At 36.6% G+C, this 25,115-nt stretch overlaps 1 protein-coding gene and 1 pseudogene across 1 annotated transcript in view; both read left to right on the top strand.

Moving 5' to 3' along the window:
* Positions 1–25,115, top strand: part of LOC102969816 (RING1 and YY1 binding protein) — a 79,617-nt gene that overhangs the window by 8,986 nt on the left and 45,516 nt on the right. The window lies entirely within an intron of this gene.
* Positions 3,275–3,431, top strand: LOC122236806 (annotated as a pseudogene).

Genomic DNA, 25,115 nt, shown 5'->3' with positions numbered 1-25,115 from the left:
ACTTCCGTTGAAGTCTTGACTCATTCACTTCATTTATTTAGCTTCAATTTCAGTTGCATGCTGAAACAGTGATTGACACAGACTGTTGTGCCAAAGATGAATTCTCAGTGAATGCAATGCAAATAAACTGCAGTGTTACTCAGAAATCATGGATAGTTGAAATCACAAGGTAAACAGGTGCAATTTTAATTTTTAAATAGGATTAGATATTACTGTTCTCCTTTCCCTCTCCTGTCTACTTTGAAAACCATTTAAATTATCCTTTGGTTAGGAAATAAACTGGTGGAAGGGATATGTAAAAAGAAAAACCTTGCTCAAAACTTTATCATTTAAGAGTATTAGCAGTACAATTTAAGATGAAGTAGCCTTTGGGAGGGAGAAGAAATGAAAGGTGATGTAGCCAGTTTCATCACCACATATTGGATCTTAAAACTTAGTACATGCTGGTTAGTTAAGGAGAAAACAAACTTGGTTACTGCTTTCTAAGAAGATATCATTTCATATGTAGGTTATAAGGTTTATGCACTCTTCATTCTTTTACAAAACATTCCTTTAAAAGTTGTTCATGTCCTAAGTGCTGCTGGAATATTCGAGGTTTCAAGAACGAAGAATTCAGCTCAAACTAACCTTAAGTCAAAACAAAACAGTTTTGCTGGTTTACATAATTTGAACTCGGAGTCAGCTGCAGGAATCAGGACCCCTGTCACTTGCCCAGCTCTTGGACCGTTCTTTGTTGCCTGGAGGTTGGGATACTTGGATTGTCCAAGCCTAACAAACACATCTGAAGTCTTACTTGAAGAGAGATGGACACTTAACCAGGTGGATAGAAAATAATTACCATAGTAACACAACTTTGTAACTGGGTTAATACTTAGGATATATATTCAGTTCTAATTGCGAACTGTAATGAACTTGAAGGCTGGAATTCTGTTTACCAGCATCATGTAAATTTTTTAATCATACAGATAAAGGAAGGAAAGAGTATCAGTACATTGGTAAAATTAATGATATGGGTGTTTAATAGGTTCATCTCCTGTATCATTAGTTACAGTCACGATTTTCCTTTATTTTCGTCGTGAAGGTGGTAGTACATAGTTACTACAGAAACTTTGGGGACAAAACAGAAAAACAAGGGTCACCTATATACTGCCTTGCAGAATTATTTTTATTTATTGACCAATTTATTTGTTTACTGGACCACAAATATTTGAGTAACTAGTTTTCCAGGTGTGATCTAATATGCTAGTTCACTGAATTGTCAAAGTGTGGTAGGGAATAGTTGACGTAGGAGTGGGAAAGTCAGGCAGTGTATGGTACAAAACTAGTTGAGTTTCTGGTTTGAAAGACACATATTGCGACCTGTTAGTTTATATGGTTAATTTGGGTATTTCTTCTAAGAGAAATTTTTTGTGAACACTTCATGGTTTTTAGGATTCCTTTTTGCAGGAAATAAAGCTAACATTCAGTTTACAGTTTTCTTTCTGGATTGTTTTAATTTGGGGAAGAATGAAAATCTCTCAATGAATTTGTAATATCTGTGGCCTGATTAACTTTGCCCAAGTCCTCCATTTAAAAGAATATGGATACAAGGCAATCGAGATTCCATGTTTTTATATTAAATTTGTTGACAGTGGTGATTCTCAAACTTCACTATGTATCAGAATCACCTGAAAGCTTGTTGAAACACATTGCTAGATTCCCTGTTCCTTCCCTCACCCCCTGGATTTATATTGAGTAGGTCTGGGGTAGGGCCTGTGAATTTGCATTTCTTAGAAGGTCCTAGGTGATGTTGATACTGCTGTGCTGGTCTGGGAAGCACTTTTGAGAAGCACTGGTTGGATGACCTTAAATTCTCCTAAAGAGAAGCCAGCCATGTTTTTTAATGAAGCTGGAGATAGTTCTTGACGTTTGCTGTAGAAAATTTATGTCTTGGCATTTCAGAGTGAATTTAAGAGAATTGATCATTCATGTTTTTATTTATTTATTTTAACTTTTATTAGAAGACCACAGCTCTGTACTGTTTTATTTACTTATTTTGAGAGAGAGAGCAGGAGAGAGAGAATGCACACGCAAGGGAGGGGCAGAGAGAGAGAGAGAATTCCAAGCAGGCTCTGCACTGTCCATGCAGAGCCCTTTGCAGGGCTTGAACTGACAAACTTGAGGTCATGACCTGGGCTGAAACCAAGAGTTGGACGCTTAACCAGCCGAGCCATGTTTTTAATCTAGAATTGGCATTGGAGATGATTTTTTTTTTTAACCAGTACATTGTATGTAATATAGGAATACTTACAAATAAATTGGGGAGTCATATCAACTAAACTTGCATCTTTTTTTCATTGTAAAATCAGATATTGTCTTGCACTATTAACACGTGTGTTGAATTTCAGATACACGTATTTTAAGCTATTTCTTTGCAACATACGATAGAACTAAGTTTTATAGTAAACCCGCATTTCAGTAAAATGTTGGCAAAGAACACAAATAGGTAGTTTATAAAAGAACCACAAATTAAGTCAGGAAACAGAAATGTATCACCTTCCCATTAGTTAAATAAATACAAAAAAGCATTTTTGGGAAATCTCATTTTAAAGATTACAAATTTTTTGGTGAGTCTAGGAAGAATTGGGTGTTCTCACAGATACTTGGTGGCTGAGTAAGTTGATTTAAATTTTCTGAAGGCCATTATGGCAGTTGGTATCATGCCTTTAATATTTGTACCGTGAGATAACAGGTGTGCTGATGCATACGGGCACATGTACCCCAGTGTTTGTAGCAGTGCTTTCAACAATAGCCAAATTACGGAAAGAGCCTAAATGTCCATCCGCTGATGAATGGATAATGAAGATGTTGTTTATATATATAATGGAATACTACTTGGCAATGAGAAAGAATGAAATCATGCCATTTGTAGCAACATGGATGGAACTGGAGGGTGTCATGCTAAGTGAAATAAGTCAGAGAAAGACAGATATCCTATCTTTTCACTTATATATGGATCTTGAGAAACTTAAAAGAAGACCATGGGGGAAGAGAAAGGGAAAAAATAGTTACAGAGACGGAGGGAGGCAAACCATAAGAGACTCTTAAATACAGAGAACAAACTGAGAGTGGATTGGGGGTGGGGGAGAGGGGAAAGTGGGTGATGGGCACTGAGGAAGGCACTAGTTGGGACGAGCACTGGGTGTTGCATTTTAAAAATAATAATATTTGTACCCTGAGACCAAACAATTCACCTTCTAGGAATTTGTGTGATCTGCATGTAAAAATATTTGTGTAAACATATTAATTACATCAGTATTGTAACAAAATGACTGGATGATAAACTCACAAATGTAGGTAGTGTGCTACCTGAGGGGCAAGTCTTTCCCTAATACCACAAGGGTCTCTGGCCCAGTAAGTGGAGTTTGATAGTAGTAATTCTTGCTACAAGTTTAAAAAAAAAAAAAAGAAGAAAATTACCTACATGGGAATCAGCAGCGAATTATTAAAAAAAAAAAAAACTATGGAATATCAGTAAATATTTTGTAGCTCAAAAAATGTTTGGAGGTCTTTTATACATTTGTGGTGGGAATGTAAAATGGTAAAACTGCTCTGAAAAATAGTTTGGCAGTTTATTGCAAAATCAACCATATACTTACTTGTATGACTTACTAGTTGCATTCCTGGGCATTTGTCCCAGAGAAATGTAAACTTAAGTTCACACAAAACCTCACAAATGTTCACGGCAGCTTTATTTGTAATAGCCTAAAACTGGAAATAATATAAATGTCCTTCAGTAGACGAATGGTACATCCATACCATGTGGAATACTATTTAGCAACTAAGGAGGAACAAATTCTTGATAAATAGAACAACTGGCACCAATTTCAGTTATCTGATGCTGAGTGAAAAAAGCCAATCTCTGAAGATCACATACCCTAGGAGCCCACTAACATTTTTGTAATAACAAAATTAGATTAGTTGTTGCCAAGGGTTAGGGCTGGTGGGAAAGGAGGAAGATGGGTAAAGAGGTAGCAAGACAGAAAGTTGTGTGTTGATGAAATCTAATCTTGACTGTGTTGGTGGTTACATGAATCTACACTTGTGAAAAGGTGGCATGGAACTGCGCATGCACACACACACGCACGCATGCCAGTGCCCAGTTTCTTGGTTTTGATGTTGTACTATATATAATCCAGAAGATGCGACCCTGTATGGAAACTGGATGAAAGTTATATGGGACCTCATACTATTTTTGCAACATCCTGTGTATCTAACTATTTCAAAATAAAAAGTTAAGTTTTAGAAAGAATATGTACTAAAAGGAAATGTTCGTAATATATTAGAAAAAAAGCGAGTTTCAAAATGATAAAACCATATGATCGCACTTCAGTATTTCATATCATTTGATATATATACCTGGAAGTAATGATTAAAATATTCTGACTGGTAAGATGATGGATTCTTTTGTGTGTGTGCTTTTCTATAATTTCTATAGTATAGATGAGTTGATACCACTTTTGCAGTTGGAAAAAGCAATTTTCATAATGGGAAATTTAAAAAATCTAATTCTGGAATAAAATTTAAATAATAATTCACATTAAGAGATTATATAAAGGTTTTTTTTATATTGGTTACACTGATTTAGTATTAAAACAGCTATTAGCTGAGATTGAAGAGTATATTTGTACTCTAAAACATGTTGTGTTTGTAAATTTAAAGCTCTTTTGTGCTTTTTGTATTAGAAATGTTTTGTATGATGTTCTGAATCAGTGCTGTCCAATGTAAGTATATGCATTGCAAGCCACATGAAATTTTAAACTTTGCTAGCCACAGTGAGAGAGTGAAAAGCAGGTGAAAATAATTTTAAGAATTTATTTTGTTTAATCTGTTTTATCTAAAATACTACCGCTTCAGCATGTAATCAACATAAAATTGCAGTAAGACTTTCTGTGTTCTTTTTATCATACTAGGTCTTTGCAATCTGGTGTGCATTTTGTAATTACAGCACAGTTGAGTTCAGACTGGCCAGCTTTCAAGTGCCCAGTAGCCACATGTGGCTACCATATTGGAAAGTTAGTAGTAGTAGTTGAGAGCCAAGGTTTTGGTGTCCTACCTAAGTTCAACTAACACCAGCTCTGTCATTTGCTAACCTTATGTCCTTGGCCATGTTACTTAAACTTGTGCTTTTGTTTTTCATTTGTGGATGGTAACTTCTCCACAGGGGTATTATAAGTACTAAATGAGTGAGTTACTGTATGTAGCAACTTGGCGCAGGACCTAGCACAGAATACATATTGTTAAAAAAGAAAAACAACAACAAAACAAAAAAACCCAAAAACCTATTGGATTGGATTGGATTGGATCAAATGACTCATTCTAAAGGCACAACTGATTTCTTTTTTTTTAAATTTTTTTTTAATGTTTCATTTATTCTTGAGAGAGAGAGACAGAGTATGAGTGGGGGAGAAGCAGCGCGATAGAGGGACACAGAATCCAAAAGAGGTTCCAGGCTTTGAGCTGTCAGCACAGACCCCAACATGGGGCTTGAACTCAGAAGCCGTGAGATCATGACCTGAGCTGAAGTTGGACGTTTAACCACCTGAGCCACCCAGGTGCCCCTAGGCAAAACTGATTTCTTAATGTTACTACTGAAAAATACATAAGTAGTACATGAGGTGGTCTTTGTGTTCCAGAATTGAATTTTTGGGACCTAAGTTTTAAATGATGATTGAATAAATGGACAAATATTTGAGCACTCATGTAGAGTGTATTGCACCAGGCACTTGAACATTTAGACTGTGTAAATCTTAAGATGATATATTCAAATACTTTATATTTGCATAGCACTTTACATTTTCCATACCTTTTTTATGTCCGTTTTCCCAATGTAATCCTCAAAGCAATCCTGAGATAAAGTTGTTATTCCAGCTTCCACAGTTAAGGAAGTTGGGGCTCAGACAAGTGAAGTAACTTACTTGATTTCCTACCCAGTTAGTAGAATGAAAGAAATAGAAATGTGACATAATTAAATGGACAAATTAATATAGTACCAAAGTATTTTAACTGCATTCTTTTAATTCTTTCCCTTCACCTTTGCCATCTCACGGGAGAACATGTCACCCTTTTCCAGGGCCGTTAAAATTAGAAAAGGGCCATAATATAATGTTTGCTGAATAGCTACTTTGCTTAGAATTATCCTGAGATTATTAGGTTAATCATATCACCTATGATGTAAAAAGTTACCATAAGCCTGTATAGATTGGGTGATTTATTTTGCTTGTTGTGATGTTTTTCAGTCTGTCTCTTGATCAAATAGGCCCATAAAAATGGGCCGAGAATATGCAGTATGTGCTGACTGCCATAAAATCACCTTTGAAGTACTGTTCATCGCTTGACTCATTCAGAAAATTACACAATTCTTTGAAAGAACATGCCATGCCACCATTAAAATCAGTGGTCAGAAGCAGCAGTGAGTTTGTGAATTATTGACTCTCCCAAGGCAGTGGTGCAGTGGAAGGTATCTGTCTCCTGAGCAGGGTCTGATGGAGCACACATATCATTAGACGTTCAGCATCTGTGTTCTGTTATGTACATTCTGCTATCCTGGTATGTACTGCTGTCTTTATTTGTGGTTTTTTCCTCCAGTTAAGAAAATTAAAGAAGTCACTCACAGGACATGTAATTTGTTGTGTACTCTGGGACAAAATGTATGACCGTAAACTGTCAGCTTATCCTGACATGTACTTTTGGTGTGCATCATTGAAGTGAATTTATAAGAAGGGGAATTACATTTTGATGCTCAGGACCGGAGTGATAAATAATACGGGGAGGTGGGTAGGTAGTGTTCTTTGCCCCCTGATTTTTTCTCTGCCCTTTGTTTTTGTTTTTGGCCCCGCAGGATGTGCCTGACAATGCCTCGTCTCTGGTCTACCCAACCTATAAATCATGTACAAAAAAACCATCAGAATTCTATACGGAGAACTTACTTCTGATCTAGGTGAATCTTAGCAACATGAAATTCTGCAATTAGTGTTTGGTTTTGTTTTTTTCTTTATTGGAAGGTTATGAGGATTGTGGAATTTGGTTGTCCAGACAGACTGAAATTTGATGGAATTATGTTTCAAAGAGTCTTAGGATGTCTTAGAAGTTTCACTATACACAGTTTTCTGCTTACTGCAGTTGTGAATGAAAGCTTTAAAAATATCACATTGTAAGACATTATGTATGTACAGATAACAGATTGGGATTTTAAACTGAGTTGCACTAAGTTGAAGTTCCCTGAAATTTTCAGAACTAGATGATTTCTGTGTCTCCTCCAGTTGTAAAATTCTGTGATTTGTGTCAGTTTTGGCAGTTTATAATAATGAAATGACTTAAATACCATGATGCCAAATTACTTGTTTAAAAGTATATGGAAAATAATTTATTTGTAATGTCTCACTCCTCTATTCCAAGATAATGTCCGTAGATATTTGTATATTTCAGAATTTGAATAGGAATAGGAAGGCTTTATGTGTTAAAATTTTTTGGCAAGAGTATGAATAGCTGAAGTTTCCTTATTTAAGATATAGTTAGTGTTTTTATTTTGAAATCCTTCATTTGTGGACTTAAAAATCTTTGTTCTGTTTTTCCCGGTCTAAAAAATTAAACTTTCAGACTGACCAAAACTAGATTCAGTTTATCTCCTATTAAGGATCCTTAAGATACAGGCTTTCTGTCAAACCATTGGTGTGGAAGGCGTTTTAACTACAGACAGGTGTGCTGCAGTCCTAGTGGTAGTCTTTGTTATATCTTTTAATTAAAAGAATGACTCTGATGCTTCTCTCTGTTTCTTATTTTTACAAAGTTTGTATTTCTGCAATAGTTAATCCTGGGTCCTGCCTCAAGGCAAAGCTTGGTTCTAATACAGCAGGAGTAATTTGCACTTTTTAAAAAGATTTTTTTTAAGCTTTATTTATTTTTGAGAGAGGGAGAGAGCGAGAGAGAGCATGAGTGGGGGAGGAGCAGAGAGAGGGAGACACAGAATCGGAAGCAGGCTCCAGACTCTGAGTTGTCAGCACAGAGCCCAACGCGGGACTCGAATTCGCGAACCATCACAAGATCATGACCTGAGCCAAAGTCGGACGCTTAACCGAATTCTCGAACCATCACAAGATCATGACCTGAGCCAAAGTCGGACGCTTAACCGACCGAGCCACCCAGGTGCCCCTACACTTTTTTATGCTTAGCATTTATTGAACAAACCGTAATTGAGTGAGTTAGGTACTGTAACTGTAAGACCTAGAACGAGCTTCATTAGGTAACAGGAAGACGTGTGGGACACAGCTCATCGAAGGTTTCATCAGTAACCTGGCCCCAACCTACCTAATAATTATGCTGATAAGGGCCAACATTTAATGGGCATTTAATGTATAGTAGGCACTATATTAAGCCCATTTCATGCATTGTCTCATTTCATCGCTTTAAATTTATGATATATATCTCCATTTCAGATAATGAAATGAGGCTTAGAGTTTACATTCCCAACCTGAGTTTACATAGCACAGTTGCACGTGACTCAGATCTTTTCCAACTCCACATTTATATTGTTTCTATTTAGTTTTCCTCTGAAGATGGCATTGCCACCTATATAGCCACCAATCTGTAGACATCATTTTTTTTTTTAAGTTTATTTACTTTTGGGGGGGAAGGGGCAGAGAGAGAGGGAGAGATAGAATCCCAAGCAGGCTCCACGCTGTCAGCGCAGAGCCCAATGTGGGGCTTGAACTCATGGACCGTGAGATCATGACCTGAGCCGAAACCAAGAGTCGGACGCCCAACCGAGCCCCCCAGGCGCCTCTGTAGACATCATTTTAAGACACCCACCTGTAGCAGCCAGGTATCAAATTCTGTTACTCTATTTCTCCTGTATTCCTGTTGCTACCACCTCACTTCAGGTCCTCATTATTTCATTGTGAACTTCATTAATTGCAAGCCTCTCTAGTCCAGACTTGCACCTGGACTATTGCAGTAGCCTTGGTTGGCCAGGTAGTCAGTGATCTCTCTAGAAAACACCTAGATCATGTAGCTTGTCTGCTTAGAATACTTGGTTGCTGCCTGATTGCCCAGGGAGGTATTGCCTTGTCTCCTTAAACGTCATGTGCAAGGCCCAGCCTGGGCTGGCACTGTCCTACCCACCCGCTCATGTTTGCCTGTTCTTACCATGCACCTTCTGGTCAAACTTAAGTGTTCCTTCAGCATGTTCTTTGTGACAGTGCCTGAAGACTCTTACCTTATTACTGTTACTTGGTAAAGTAAACAGTAAACACCACCTTTGCATGGTAAGACCCAGCTCATGTCAACTCTTTTGGGAAACCTCTCTTGATTCTTTTTTTCTGTGATCATAGAAGAACTTTGTGTATTTCTCTAGCAGCACATCGTCATTTTGCACCAGAATTTCTTGTTAACATTTGTTGCCCCAAATATAAATTTGAAGCCCTCATGGGCAGGGACAGTGACTGTTATTCAGTCTTCAGAGGCAGGATCTTACTTTGCTGCAGCTTTGTACTCTTAGGTGTTCCTTTTCAAGTGTAATCCATTCTCCAATCTCTAGTGTAAAATGTTTCCTTTTTAAAATAATGTCATATTGGTTAACCCTTTGTGCACATAGGTTATGTCCTTTCAAAAAAAAAAAATCACTCGGTAAATGACTTGGAAATACTACCCACATTTGTTTACTTTCTCTCTAGTTTCTATAGAACTTTTACTCTTTGCATAGTATTATTCTTAAGATAGGTTCCTTCATTATCTCCCTTTCAAACTCATACTTTTCTGCTCACAGCTGAGACTACAATTTATTGCAAAATATAATTTTTTAAAAGTTTATTTATTTATTTTGAAAGAGAGAGACATGGGAGGGACAGAGGAAGAAAGAGAGAAGGCTCTGTCTGCACTGTCAGCAAAGAGCAGGATGTGAGGCTCCAACTCATGGACCTGGAGATCATGACCTGGACTGAAAGCAAGAATTGGATGCTTAACTGACTGAGCCACCCAGGCACCCCAAAATAGAATTCTTGTGAACCAGTGTCTTTTTTAAAAAGGTTCTCCTTCTCAGGAGAACTAAAAAATACCTTTCTCTTAAATTCCGTTCTGTTCTCTGCTTGCTGGCTTAAGGTTTTAGCAACAGCTATCTTGAAAGGTTTGTAAAACAGTGGCTAGCCTGGTCTAGATGCAATATGGTTTAAAGGAGGACAGGATTAAAATTGACCAAGTCATGAAGTCTGTTTTTCTTAGAAATTTTGAAGCTCAGTAGGACTCAGAATGGGTGGAATTCTCTTAGCAAGGGGTTTTCAAGAGATGGGTTGGAGAATTTTTTGAACTCGTTAATATAATACAGATATTGGTATTTTACCTATTATTTTCAGAGTGGAAGTCCTATATGAGCTTTCCCTTTCAGTTGGTTCTATTTTATAAATGAAGCCTCTTAATTGTTTATCAGTATTTTTAAAACTCATTGACCTAATGAATTTCATGAAAGAAGATACTTCTGATGAATTGGAATGTTTTTGTAAAAAGAGAATTTTACATTTTCAGTTAACCTGTTAGCTATTAATATGCATTTAATTACTGGAACACGACTTTGGGAATAAACAAATACCCAGTGAAAATAGAGACTAATGCCGAACTGCAGAGTTGGCTTCTAAAAAGAGGTTACATGCAAACTTAGAAAGTCCATACCTAGTTTTAAAAGCATTTACAAACAGGAAATGTTCTATATAAGCATGAATAAATTTAGTACACAGCAACCATGTTGATCCCTAGCTCGGGAACTTTTGCTAAATTTAGTGTTTGGCTTAATCCTATTAGTTAAACCAGCTAATGGTAACTCGATGAATCTTTGTGATCCTTTTGTTTTGAAAGGTATATTTTCAGATGTAATTTTATTCATAACATGCACAGAAAATTGTATAAGGATATTTCCTTGTTTTTCTCAGTGACCAGTATAGTCTTCACTCTTTCAGTTATGTTTTGTAATCACCAGAATTTTGTTTTGTTTCCAGTTCATTGATCTTGTCAAGTAAATAGGTCCTAATTATCTTTTCCTAGTCCTCTTTCCTTTATCCAGGCTGTCTAGTTTTATATGAAATAGGGCTTTAGAAATGAGAGTTTTATTGTAACTCTTTACTTTTGTTTACTTATTTATTTATTTATTTATTTATTTTGGTAACTCTTTACTTTTTCAAGTGTCTTATTTATATAGTGGAACTTAAATTTATAGTAGTGTTTCCAAAGTCTTAATAATAGGCAGTGTGGTGAAGTGTAAAAATCTTTCAAATTCTACATAATGACAAACATATCTTGGATATTTCTGTGTCATTTTAACTTTGCTAAGTCTAGTGCTAATGAGTCAGATTTTTGAGGAAAGAGGTGTGAGCTAAACTTGTAACTTTGACTTCCTGGTGGTGTCTGCTCCTTAATCTTTCATTGTAAAACTCTTACCTTGATGTAATTGAGTAAATCCATCAGGGTTGCACAAAGTAAGATACAGAATGTGGTTTTCTTGTGTGATATATATATGTATATATATATATATTTTTTTTCAAGAACAGACTTTTGGACTGATGGATTGCCCTTTTGAGTTAGAATATTTGTAGTCTGCAGATAAATCAGACTTTTTCTACAGGTCCGTTCTTGAGGATTCTAATTGGATCTTCAGTTAAGCAAGTATTTGTTGTAAGTTATGGAATACCATTTATTGTATATGAATGAACATATTTTTAATTCTTGCGACTGGCTGTATTTAGACTCAAGAAAGCGATCTTGTTGGCTTCCTTTGCATCTGCTTTGCAGCAAAAAACAGCCTAAGAATGATGAATGCGGAGCAATTAGTGCCAGTTTCCACTTGTCTTACGTGATTTGGATTTTCCTCATCTAACCTGAAAATTCATTTTAATTAGTAGTTTAAACCTTTTTACCACCACCCTACCCCATCCCCCCCAAACAAACAAACAAACAAACAAACAAACCCTAGCCCTGGAATTGAAAAAAGCAAGACTTCTGGTAAATGAGAGTTGGCTTACTTTCTTTCCTTACCTCTGGCTTTTCAAGACTCAGGGATTCAAAAGTAGTGAAAGAAGTCCCATCTCTCCCTGTGTCTAGCCCCATGAAAACTTACATGCCATAAGCAAGAAAGAACCAGCTAGGTAATTGACCTTTAAGTAAACTTAGCCTGGCTGTGATTTTTGCCTTTCATATCTTTTCTTGTGCTGGGCCTAAAAACTTTCGGACTAGATACTGGTGTAGAGATCGGGAAGAAGAATAGGATTTTACTCTACTATATAGGCAATATAAGAAATAACATAGTGACCCCAAAATTACATGAAGTTGTAAACAAGCTGGATTTATGAACTCTTCCAGCCATCAGGAAAACCACTTTTATGCCTTGGTGAAAACTGTGGTGGTACAGATTGTTTCTGAAGAGATGCATGTTATAATTTATGGGGTGAGTTTGTGTAATGGTAATGATGGTATTGATACTAAATTTACAGCTAAAATGTTAGGCTTATTTGCCAATTAAAATTACTGGGAAGGAAGATAGAGCATTTTGAAAATACTTACAAGCTAGTGAGAAATACTTTACTTTACAAAAAACAGATGTATTTGTAGCATTTCTGTAATACATTATCAAATAGTACCGAACAACTAGATTTGATGTCCTGATTTTAAAAAAGTGATGAACAAGAAAACATTAATTTATACACTAATGTATAATTTCTCTATTACTCTGTATTACTAAATCCTCTATTATTTAGGAAAAACTAAAAAGTATTGTAATCAGGAGAAAAAGCACAACATCTTGTCATCTGGGCTTAATTTTTTAACTTTATTAAAATATAATTGGCCTGTAAGAAACTTCGTGTTTAAAGAAGAACCTGGAGAAACCACCACAAGTGAAATAATTATCTGTCATCTCTAAAAATTTCCTCTTGCCCTTTGGTAATTCCTCCTACCCTTTTCTGTTCCCAGTCAACCACTAATCTGCTTTCTGCAACTACACGTTAGTATGCGTTTTCTTGAATTTTGTATACATGTGATCCTACAACATATACTTTTTGGTTTTCCTTTGGTTTCTTTGAATCAGCGTACTTATTTTGAGATTTGTCCATATTTTTTCCTTTTTATTGCTGAATAATATTCCATTGTACACCTGTTCTACTTGTTTATCCACCTGTTGATGGACATTTGCGTTTCCAGTTTCTAGCCAGTACAAATAAAGCTGCTCTGTACATTTCCAAACAAGTCTTGGTGTACACCTATATGCTTTCATTTCTCTTGGGTTAAGCGCTGGAGTCACTGGGTATTTTTAATGTTTTAACAAACTGCCAAACTGTTTTTTCATGGTGGCTTTGTATTTTAAATTCCCAAAGCGGTGTGTGAGTTTGTGTTGCTCCCCATTTCTGTCAACCTTGATGTGTGTGTTTTTAAGTTTAGGCAGATAGAGGATGCTTGAAGGTCTCTTATTGTGGTTTTGTATTTTCCTGATAACTAATAACATTGATCGTTGTTTTCATGTGCTTATTTGCCATCTGTATATTTTAAGGTTTTTTGTGGGTTTTTTCCCCCAGATCTACCCATGTTTAAATTGGGTTGTGTGATTTACTGAATTGTGATAGTTCTTTATTCTAGATTCAGGTGTATGTTTTAAAAGTCTTCTGAAGAACACTGGTTTTAGATGAAGTCCAATTTGTGATTTTTCTCTCTTATAACTTTTACTTTTTGTGTCATACCTAAGAAATCTCTGCCAAACTCAACGTCACCAAGCTTTTCTCAGGTCTTTACTTCTAGGAGTTTTATAGTTTTAACTCTTAAATTTGGATCTTCAGTCTGTTTTGAGCTGATACTTGTATACGTATTTGTAAGGGTGAATTAGGTGGTTTCTTTTGGTTTTGTTTTTTACATATGCCCATCCTGTTATTCTAGGATCTTGTATTGAAAATATTATATCTTCATTTGAATTGGCTTGGTATCTTGGTGAAAATCAATGGACTGTATACATGTCACTTTCTGGACTCTGTTTTGTTCCCTCAATCTCTGTCTTTACACTGGTACTGTGCTGTCTTAACATTTTTTTTGTTAGGCTCTTGAAATTGGGGAGTATTAAGATACACTTTTGTTCATTTCAAAGTTATTTTGGCTATTCTAGGTCTTTTGTATTTGCATATAAATTTTAGCATCACCTTGTCAGTTTCTGCAAAAAAAGCTGGGATTTTTAAAAGATTTTTTTTTAACTTTTATTTTTGAGAGAGACAGAGTGAGAGCGGGGGAGGGGCAGAGAGAGAGGGAGACACAGAATCTGAAGCAGGCTCCAGGCTGTCAGCACAGAGCCCGATGCGGGGCTCGAACTCATGGACTGTGAGATCATGACCTGAGCCGAAGTCAGACGCTTAACTGACAAAGCTACCCAGGCGCCCCAAGCCTGCTGGGATTTTTATTGGGATGCATTGAATTTGTAGAAAACAGACATCTTAACCACATTAGATTTAGTAGTCAATCTCTGAAAACTGTGTGGGTTTCCCATTTAGGTCTTCTCTTAGTGGCGTTCTGTGGGTTTCATTCTTGGGTATCTTTTGTCAAATTCATCACAAAGTGTTTCACATTTTTGATGCTATCTATGTAACTGTTTCTACTTTAAAGATTTTAATTTCTGGTTGTTTTTAGCTGGTTTATACAAATAGTTATTTTTGTGTGTCTTGTTTCCTGCATCTTTGCTAAACTTACTGCCTCTGTAGCTTTTGTGTGGATTTTGCAGTTTTTTCTATAGATGACCCTATCAGTGAATTAAGACAGTTTTACTTTTCCAGTTTTGATGTCTTTTATTTTTCTTTACTTGCCTACTACACTACCTCTTCAGAATAGTGTTGAATAGAAACTATAAAGAGTGGACATCCTTACATTGTTCTTGAGTTTTAATTCAGTCTTTTATCGTTAAGTATGGTATTAGCTGTACTTTTTTGTAGATTGAGGAAGTTCTTTTCTACTTTGCCAAGAGTTTTTAATTAAGGAATGAACGAACGTTGGATTTGTCAAGTACATTTCCCTGCTCTGCATCTCCTGCATTTGTTAAGATCATACAGTTGTTCATGTTTAATGCCGAATTACGTTGGTTGGTTTTTGGAATTTTAAACCAACCTTGCATTCCTGGGGGAAAAGCCCACTTTGTCATGATACATTTATGTTCTTGGCAATAATCCGTGTTTGATTTTTAAAAAAGTTTTTTAAATGTTGGTTTATTTTTGCGAGAGAGAGACAGAAACAGAGCATGAGCCAGGGGAGGGGCAGAGAGAAGGAGACACAATCTAAAGCAGGCTCCAGACTCTGAGCTGTCAGCACAGAGTCCTACGCAGGGCTCGAACCCACAAATCATGAGATCATGACCTGAGCCAAAGTCAGATACTCAACCATCTGAGCCACCCAGGTGCCCCTAGATTTTTTTTTTTCTTTAAGAATATTTGCACCTACACTCATGAAGGCCATTGGTATGTGGTTTACTTAACCTTGTCATGTAGTTGGTTTTGTATTCATACTAATGTGGGTCTCATAGAATGAGTTGGGAATTCCTTCTTCGTTTTCATTTTTCGGGAGGGGTTTCTGTAGAATTAGTATTAAGTCTTTTTAAATGTTTGGTAGAATTCACCAGTGGAGCCGTCTGAGCCTAGAGTTTTGTCTATGGAGGTTTGAAATGCAAAATTGAAATTTCTTTAAAATTTATAGAGATATTACTTGTTTCTTCTTGAGTGAGCTTTGGCAGTTTGTGCCTTTCAAGGAATGTAGGAATTTGTCCATTTTACCGAAATAAAACTGTTGGTAATATTCCCATATTATCCTTTTAAGATGTGTAGCAGCTATCGAGATGTCACCTTATTCCTTATTGTTGACCTCTGTCTTCTTTTTCTGATGAGTCTGGCTTATCAGAATTTTATTGAGCTCAACAAGATTTTGGTTCCATTGTTTTTCTTATGTTTTCCATTGATTCCTGATCTGGTCTTTATTTTGTGTATTTTGAGTTTCATTTACTCTTCTATTCCTAGTTTCTTAAGGTGTCAGTTTGATGTGATTGATTTGAGAACTTTGTTTTTCAGATATAGACCTTTAATGCTATAAATTTCCCTTTTGAGTGTTTCTTTAGTTACAGTCCATACAATTTGATATTATTGTATTTCGTTTTCATTCCGTTAAAAGTGATTTATAATTTTCCCTCCCTCTTTTGGCTGATGCATGATTTCAAGTTGTCACCTTGTTTCCAAACGTGAGGTTTTTCCAGTTACCCTTCTGTTTTTGACTTCTGATTTAATTATATCCACTTTCTTATTAGATACATAAATAATTAGAATTGTGTCTTCTTGAGGAATTGAGCCCTTGTCATTATGGGATCACTGTTATCACTGATAAGTTTTTTTGTTCTGATACTCCTTTGTCATATATCAAGGAGGTTTAATAAATGAGTAGGGTTATTGTGACTTATCTTTTTCCATAATTGTGTCTTTTTTTTTTTTTTTTTACTTTATTTTGAGAGAGAGCACGTGCATGTGTGTGTAAGTGTGCAGGTGGGGAAGGGGTAGAGAAAGAGGAAGATAGAATCTCAAGCAGGCTCCTCACTGTCAGCATGAATCCCAGTGTGGGGCTAAACTTGCACACCATGAGATAATCACCTGAGCCAAAATCAAGGCTCAGATGGTTAACCGACTGAGCCACCCAAATGCCCTTTTGTCTTTATCTTTGAAATGGATTTCTTACAGGCAGATATAATTAAATTTTTGTAGTTAAATAAAGATCATTTACATTTAATGTGATTATTGATATGATTGGTTTTAAATCTACTGTCTTACTTTTTGTTTTCTATTTTTCCCACCTATCTTCTTCCCCTTTTCTTCTGCCATCTTTGGCTTGGTTGAGTGTTTTTTTGTTTTTTTGTTTTTTTTTAATTTCTGTTTATATTCTTTATTCTTACCTGTAAGTCTTTGGTTTAATTTGTTGCCTTAGTATACTTACTTACTTACTTATTTATTTAGAGAAAGAGAGAGAAAGCATGCCTGTGCCCAAGCGGAAGAGGGACAGAGAGAGAAAGAACCCCAAGCAGGTTCTCCACTGTCAGCGCAGAGCCTGATGTGGCATTCGGAACTCAGGAACCCTGAGATCATGACCTGGGGCTAGATCCTGATAGGACACTTAACTGAGGTCACCCCGGCGTCCCTGACAGACGTTTTTTTACCTATACTGTTGACCTTCGAACATCACGGGGGTTAGAGGTGCTGACTCCATATGGAATTGAAATCCACATATAACTTCTGACTCCCCTAAAACTTAACTACTGATGGTTTACTATTTATATGGAGCCATACAAATAACATGAACACTCACCACATTTTGTATATGTATTATATAGCGTATTCTTACAATAAAGTAAGCTAAGGAAAAAAATACTAACACAATCAGAGAACAGAGAAAATACATTTACGATACTGTGTTTTTCGAGAAAAAAAAAACCCACTTGTAATTGAACCCATGCAGTTCAGACTGGTGGTGTTCAAGTTCATCTGTAATGTAAGAATCTTAGAGTAGTATGCTACCACTCTTATACCTTGCCTTTCTGCTGTTACTGCTGTTGTAATCTCCCATTATATATTAACATTTTTATGTAGTCAATTATATTTTAAAGAGGTTGCAAAGTATAACAGAAGAAGTCTTTTGTATTTTCCCACATATTTACCATTTCTGGTGCTCTTCATTCCTTTGTTTAGGTCCAGATTTCCATGCGGTAATATTTTCCTTCTGCCTGAAAGACTTAGTGTAACATTCCTTGTAGCTGAGGTCTGCGGGTGATTGATTGATTTGTGTTTTATTTCTTAGAAGTTTTAATTTTTGCTTTTCTTATAACAGCTTTTTTAAAGATACAACTCCTGTATCATACAGTTCATCTATTTAAAGTGTGCAGTTCATTGGTGTTTAGTACATTCACAGAATAACGAACTGTGGCCTCATTTCCTTACTCCCCAAAGGAATCCTGTGCTTTTTAAGCTGTCACCCTCCAAGGTATCCCCACTCCACTGCACACAGGCATCCCCAGTTCTAGGGAACCATTGATACACTCTTTCTGGTTTGGGGTATTTTGTGTAAATGAAATAATATATGTGGTCTTTTGTGACAGGGTTCTTTCACTGCCATGTTTCCAAGGCTCACCTTGGAAACAGCATGTATGTTGTAGCATGTATCAGTACCCGTTCCTATTTATAGCCAAATAATATTGTATAATATACCACATTGTGTTTATCCAGTTGGTTATTTTGAATTTTCCCCTTTTTGGCCATTATGAATGCTGCTATAAACATTAGCATATACAATTTTTAATAGATAACATCTTTTTTTTTTTTTTTTAATGTTTATTCATCTTTGAGAGATGGAGACAGAGTGTGAGTGGGGAGGGGCAGAGAGAGAGGGAGACCCAGAATCCGAAGCAGGCTCCAGGCTCTGAGCTGTCAGCACAGAGCCCGATGCGGGGCTCGAACCCACAAACTGTGAGACCATGACCTGAGCCGAAGTCAGACGCTCAACGCTTGAGCCACCCAGGTGCCCCAATAGATATGTCTTTTAATTTCTCTTGGGTATATACCTAGAATTGCTGGGACAGTTGATAAGTCTTTAATATTTTGAAGTTTACCACACTGTTTTCCAAAGTGGCTGCACCATTTTATATTACCACTGATGGTCTACGAGCCTTCCAATTTCTTGTGCTTGTTTTGAAAGATGTTTTTGGTGGATATAGAATTCTAGGTTCAGTTTATTATCTTTTTTAATGTTGTTTTAAATTTATTTTTGAGAGAGAGAGTAGCAGCAGCAGCAGGGGCAGAGAGAGAAGGGAACAGAGGATCTTAAGCGGGCTCCATGCTGACAGCAGTGAGCCGGAAGTGGCGCTCCACCTCACAAGCCCAGAGATCAGATCACCATCTGAGCCGCCCAGACCTCTTTAAGTACCTTAATACCTTAAAGTACCTTAAGTACCTTAAATATATGTTGTTCCATTGTCTTCTGGGTTGCATCACTTCTGATGAATAATCTGCCATTCTTTTTTCTTTCTTTCTCTACAAAATGCGTTTTTAGTTGCTTTTAAGATTCCCTTTATCACTGGCTTTTGGCAGTTTGATTGTGATGAGCCTTGGTGTTGCTCTCTACGTAGAAGATGTTTATTGTGCTTAGAGTTTGTAGGGCAGCGTTTTGCTTTTTGCTGAAGCCCATATGCTACTGGTAAATATATAATGTAGTTTTACAAAATGAGATAGTGTTAAATCCACATTAATATGGCTGTAGCCATATCTGGCCAAGAAGAGCTACAATTCTTTGGATTGCCCTAGGCTCCTGTTCTTCCTCCATGGAAAAATGTCTTTAGAATGGGCCTCATAGAGGTAATTTTATCCAGTCATTATATCCAGGAAAACTAGAATCCAGTGAGATTCAGGGACTGACCCTAAGTTGTGAAACAGGTTAGTAGTAATAGAACCTGGCCTAGACTTCTGGACTAGATTTGTCCTCTTCCCAACAAATGGTACCGTCTTTGTGACAAAGCAAGCGTTAAGAAGATGATTAGAGGTATTCCTCTGGATTCTATGCAGTATTAAGTGCTTTGTATTTCAGGGTTTCTTTACACTTAAGATTTGGAACTATGGCAGGCACATGTGCATTTCATAATGAATTCAGCAACTGTTTTTTCTCAATTACCAGCTCTTACTTTCCTCTGCATAATCATTTCTGTGAAGTTCTCCGTGGCATAGTCCATTAACTGTTCTAACTATCTTAGACTTCCAATGCTTGTATATTGTCTTGGAAGTCCTATGATTTGGTTTCCACGACAGGGAAATTTGATATGACGTGATTCAGGGTGAGCATTAGGTTTCTTTTGATAGTTTCTGTTCTTCTGCCCACCTGATTTCTCCCAGTGAGGGGGTATGTCTGAGTGTGGGTTGGTGATTTTTTGTTGTTGTGACCATCGCATCCAGAGCACTTCCTTTCCCTTTGTAAGATTTCTTTTGTTTTTAGAATCCTTTCCTTTGATTATTCCTCTTGACGATTTTCTTTTAGATAACTGGAGCACCTGTAGGACTTGGGTGCAGGTGGAATGCTTTACGTGTCTTTCCTTCTTGAAGCTTCTCTGATTAATTGTACATCATATGCATTGGAACCAGATTGTCTAGTCATACGGAACATTTGCTTGCCTTGTGGAGTTAAGGTTTGATCAAACTGGTTATAGGAGGCTTTCAGAAGGCCATTTAGAAGTAATTGAGGAGAGGTGTTAGAAAAGTTTGAATTGAATTTGGAAAACTGAAGTGTTTAAAATATTTCAAAGAAAATACTGGAAAAGGGAGAATTTTTTTCAGGTCAGGTTTACTGAGGTAATTCATATTAAGCGTAACCCTTTTGGGTGTATAGGTCTGTGAATTTTTATGCACTTAGACTTGTAATTACGATTAAGAAGAACAAATTCCCATCATCCCCCCAAAAATACCATTTTGCTTTTCATCGTCAACACTATAGAAATTCCTGTCGCTGTACATCCTCAGTACTCAGCATTGCCACTTGTTTTTTTTTTTTTTTCTTAATAGCCAATATACATCTTAGTGGTTATCTCACCGTAGTTTTAGTTTGCATTGCCTTAATGACTAGTGATAAATCTCTTGTCATGTGTTTATGTAAGTCACCCATATATCTCTGGGGAAATGACTTCAGATTTTTTTTTGCCCATTTTTAAAGTGTGTAGTTTATTATTCAGCTTTTAGAGGTTTTTGTATAATCTAAATAACAGTTTTTTTAAATTAGATACGTGTTTTGCATATTTTTTCCTCCTAGTCTGTGGCTTTTCATTTTCTTGATGGTGTCTTTCAGGGTGGAGTGGGGGCAGAGAATAAGAGGAAGGTGGTCAAAAGGTAGAAATGCCCACTTATAGATAAATACTAAGGATGTATGTACAGCATTATGACCATAATGAATACTGCTGTATAGCATATAGCAAAGTTGTTAAAAGAGTGGATTCTAAGAGTTCTCACCACGAGGAGCAAGTTTTTTCTTTTCTTTTTTTTTTTTTTTTTTTTTTAATTTTTTAATGTTTATTTTTGAGAGCGAGAGACAGAGAACGAGCAGGGAAGGGGCAGACAGACACAGAATTGGAAGCGGGCTCTAGGCTCCAAGCTGACAGCACAGAGCTGGGCGCAGAGATCGAACTCACAAACTGCAATATCATGACCTGAACCGAAGTTGGACGCTTAACCAACTGAGCCGCACGCGCCCCTTGAGTTTTTTCCTTTTTATTGTATCTCTGTGAGATGATGGGTGTTAAGCTAAACTTGGGGTTATCATTTTATAATAAGTGTAAATCAAGCCACATGCTACATACCTTAAACTTTTTGTTCTCAATAAAACTGGAGAGATGCTATGTTTCAGAGGATTTTTATTTTTAACTTTTTGTAATTCAGTATTTTTTTTCTTTTGCAGTTTCTTTTTTTTTATGTTTTATCCAAGGAATCTTTGCATAGACGGGGTCTTAAAGATTTTCCTTTATGTTTTCTCAAAAGTTTTATAGTAACTTTGAGATTTTTCAATAATGTGTTTGCCTTTTTAATTCTTATATATAGATAAAGTATAGATTAAGGTCCTTAATTTTTACCTGTGGACATCCCAGTTTTTTCTGTACCATTTGTTGAAAGACTCTCCTTTCTTTATCAAATTATGTTGGTGTCTTTGTTTAAAATCGGATGATCATCAATGTGTGTATATATTTCTGGACTCTCCTTTTGCCAATACCACACTGTGTTTTTAAATACTGTAAGGCCAACATAAATCATAAAATCCAGCAACACTGTTGAATACTGTAAGTCAACATAAATCATGAAATCTATCCTTAAACTTGGTACTTCTTTTTCAGAAAAAAATTTTTTTGAGTATAATAGGTCCTCTTTTTCCATCCTCATTTCTGTGAAATTTGCTGAGATTTTTACTGGATTGCACTGAATTTGTAGCTCAGCACTGTCCAATAACACCAGAACTTTGTGTGACGATGGTAATGTTTTCTGTCTATGCTGTCCAGTATGTGGTAGTTAACTAACAGCATGTGACTTGGCTACTTGAAAAGTAGTTAGACTGAGGAAATGGATTCTAAATTTTACCGGATTTTATTTAACTCAAATGTAAATAGTCCTGTTACAAGTGTCTACTGTATTGAAAATCATAACTATAGATCATTTGCAGGAAAGTTGACTTAACAATAATGAGTTTTCTAATCCACAAGCATAGTATTTCTCCTGTTCAGTTAAATTTTTGATTCTCTCATCATTGTTTTTTGTAGAATGTGGCATATAGATCTTGTACATCTTTTGTTGGATTTATCCCTGAATAGTTCATTTTTTATGCTACTGTAAGTGGTACTTTTCTTTATTTTTAATTTCTAATTGTATTTGTTTTCCCCACTTATTCCATACTCCTGGCCCACCAGATGTTGACCAGAAGACTGCGTTTGCTGGCTTTTTTAAAAATTATTATGAATAGATGCTGAATTTTGTCAATACATTTTTACCTCATTTATTATTATGATCATATAGTTTTTCTTTAATATGTTGACATGGTGAATTATCTTCATTTTTCAGATATTGAAACAATTTTGCATTCATGGTATAAACTCACTTGGTCATCACATGTTATTTATCCTTTTTAGGTATTGCTGGATTCAGTATGCTAATAATTAGCTAAGGAGTTTTGGTTCCATATTCTTGAGAGATGGATCTATAGTTTTCTTGTGTTGTCTTTAATTTTGGTGTTTCAGTAATGCTGGCTTTATAATATTGAAAAGTGTTCTTTTTCTTTTGCCAGAGTGTGTGTAGAGTTCGTTGTTACATTTTTGGTAGAAATTCACCAATGAAGTCCTCTTGATTAGAGGTTGGGGAAGGATTCTTTTGGGTTTGTTGTGTCAAGTACAGACCAGTTTATTTAATATGTAGAGGTCTGGTGCGCGTGGGTGGCTCAGTGGGTTGAGCGTCTGAGTTCGGCTCAGGTCATGGTCTCCCAGTTCATGGGTTCCAGCCCCATGTCAGGCTCTGTGCTCACGGCTCGGAGCCTGGATCCTGCTTCAGATGCAGTGTCTCCCTCTCTGCCCCTCCCCAGCTTGTGCTCTGCCTCTCTCTCTCTCTCTCTCTCTTTCTCTCTCTCTTTCTCTCTCTCTCTCTCTCTTTCTCTCTCTCTCTCTCTCTCTATCTCTCTCCCTCCCTCCCTCCCCTTCTCCCTCTCCCTCCCGCCCCCCCTTCAAAAATAAATCAAACATTAAAAAAAATATGTATAGGTCTATTTATGTTACCTGTTCTTATGTAAGCTTTGTTAATTTGGAAAAATTCTTTGAGACATCTCATCTAAGCTGTCAAACTTAGACAGAAATTGTTTATAAGTTCCTTTATCCTTTTAATGTCTGTAAGACTTGTAATGATGTCTCTTCTTTGATTCCTGATACAAAGAATTTGCATCTTCTTTTTTCACTTTGACTTAATATACTACCGCCTTTTAAAACTTCAGAAAACACATAATCCTTTAATAGAACACACAAAAGTATTACATACTCCTCACCTACTGCTTATTAGTGTTAACAGTTTTTCTGCATTTGATTTGGATAGTTTTGATGAAATGTTCAAACGGTAAACATTTATTTAGCAGGAATGTAAACAGTGAGCACCTCTTTTCTCTGACTTTTTCTCCCTTGGTGCCTTTCCCCAAACACTTTGTTGAAGATGTGTTTCGTTCTACAAATCGACCTAAATGGTGTACTGTACATATCCTTTTGCACCTTGTCTCACCACCACCCCCTGCCCCGCCACACACACACACACAGCCTAGCATTGTCTTAGATGCCCTGGTGATGCTGGATCAACCTTACCATGTTGATGGTGGATCTGGCTTGCACGTTTTAACTGTTAGGTTCTATTTCATTGGGTAAAATACAGTTATCTATTCTTAGATAGCTTCTCCTTGCCTTTATTACAAATAACACTGTTGTGAGCCTCTTTGTACACGTCTTGTGACAAGTATAGATTTCTTTAGGTTGGAGATCTTTAAGTGGAATTGCCGAATCATAGGATGGGGCTTCTTCAGTGTTTAAGAATTTTTAAATTCGGTGTTCAAAGTGTTTTTGCTAAGGGCAGAATTCCAGTTTTCCTGTATAATACCAATAGTTGGGATTATTAGATTTCAAATTCAGAAAAGAGTGGAAAGCATAGGGTTAAAAATGATGTTTCATTGTTTTAATTTACATTTCCCTTATCCAGAAGTGTAAACTTCTTTTCATATGTTTGTTAGCTCTTTGAAGTCTTGCTCTTTTTGTTAACTGTATTGGAATGTTAAGGTCCCTTAGTTTTGATTTTTGAATTTGAACTTTGGTGTTCCCTTTCTTTTGGTTCCTTTATAGTCTCTTCTCATGTCATCTGTCTTTTGTCTTTAGTTAACTGTTTATTTCAGGGTGCGAAAAGGACTACAGTATGTGCCCATCTTGCTTTTCTTTCTGTTGTTCTAACTATCAGGTAATGTTACAGTTTTCGAATGGCTCCTTTACTGTCTCTCTTTACTTTGAAATGGAGAGGAAGGCTTCCCCACCTTCTTCACTCCCAGCTCTCCCTTTCCTGACTGCTGTCCAGCATTGGAAGATTTTCTGGGTGCCATCAGGAGGTCACCAGGTTGAAGGGGTTTGGCTTTTCATGCTTTATGTGGAGTGGAGAGATGGAGATGAAATTGGGATCCCAAAAGACTGAAGTATTTGCAGAATGGCAGTTGATTGTGATCCTTCTTTCCAGTAACCAAGGATCCTGTCAGATGCAGTTTAAGGTGTCAAAATGTGCTAAGAACCCAGGTTAGTGATTTGAACTTACTTGGTAAACTTGGAATTCACAATGAAAGATGTGTCCTTTTTGTGTGTCTTGTATTCTTGAAGGCATGGTTTCATCTGTAGCACACTGTACAATATGTCCTTCTGTACAATATACCCTTTCTTTCTTTTTAAAGTTTGAGAGAGAAAGAGCATGCACTCCAGCTCTTGTGTGCATACACGAGGGAGGGGCAGAGAGAGAGTGAAGGAGGGA

Source organism: Panthera tigris, chromosome A2 (assembly GCF_018350195.1).
Source record: "Panthera tigris isolate Pti1 chromosome A2, P.tigris_Pti1_mat1.1, whole genome shotgun sequence".
Lineage (NCBI taxonomy): Eukaryota > Metazoa > Chordata > Mammalia > Carnivora > Felidae > Panthera > Panthera tigris.
Note: the sequence above shows the minus strand (reverse complement) of the source record. Positions and strands in the feature narration are given on the sequence as shown.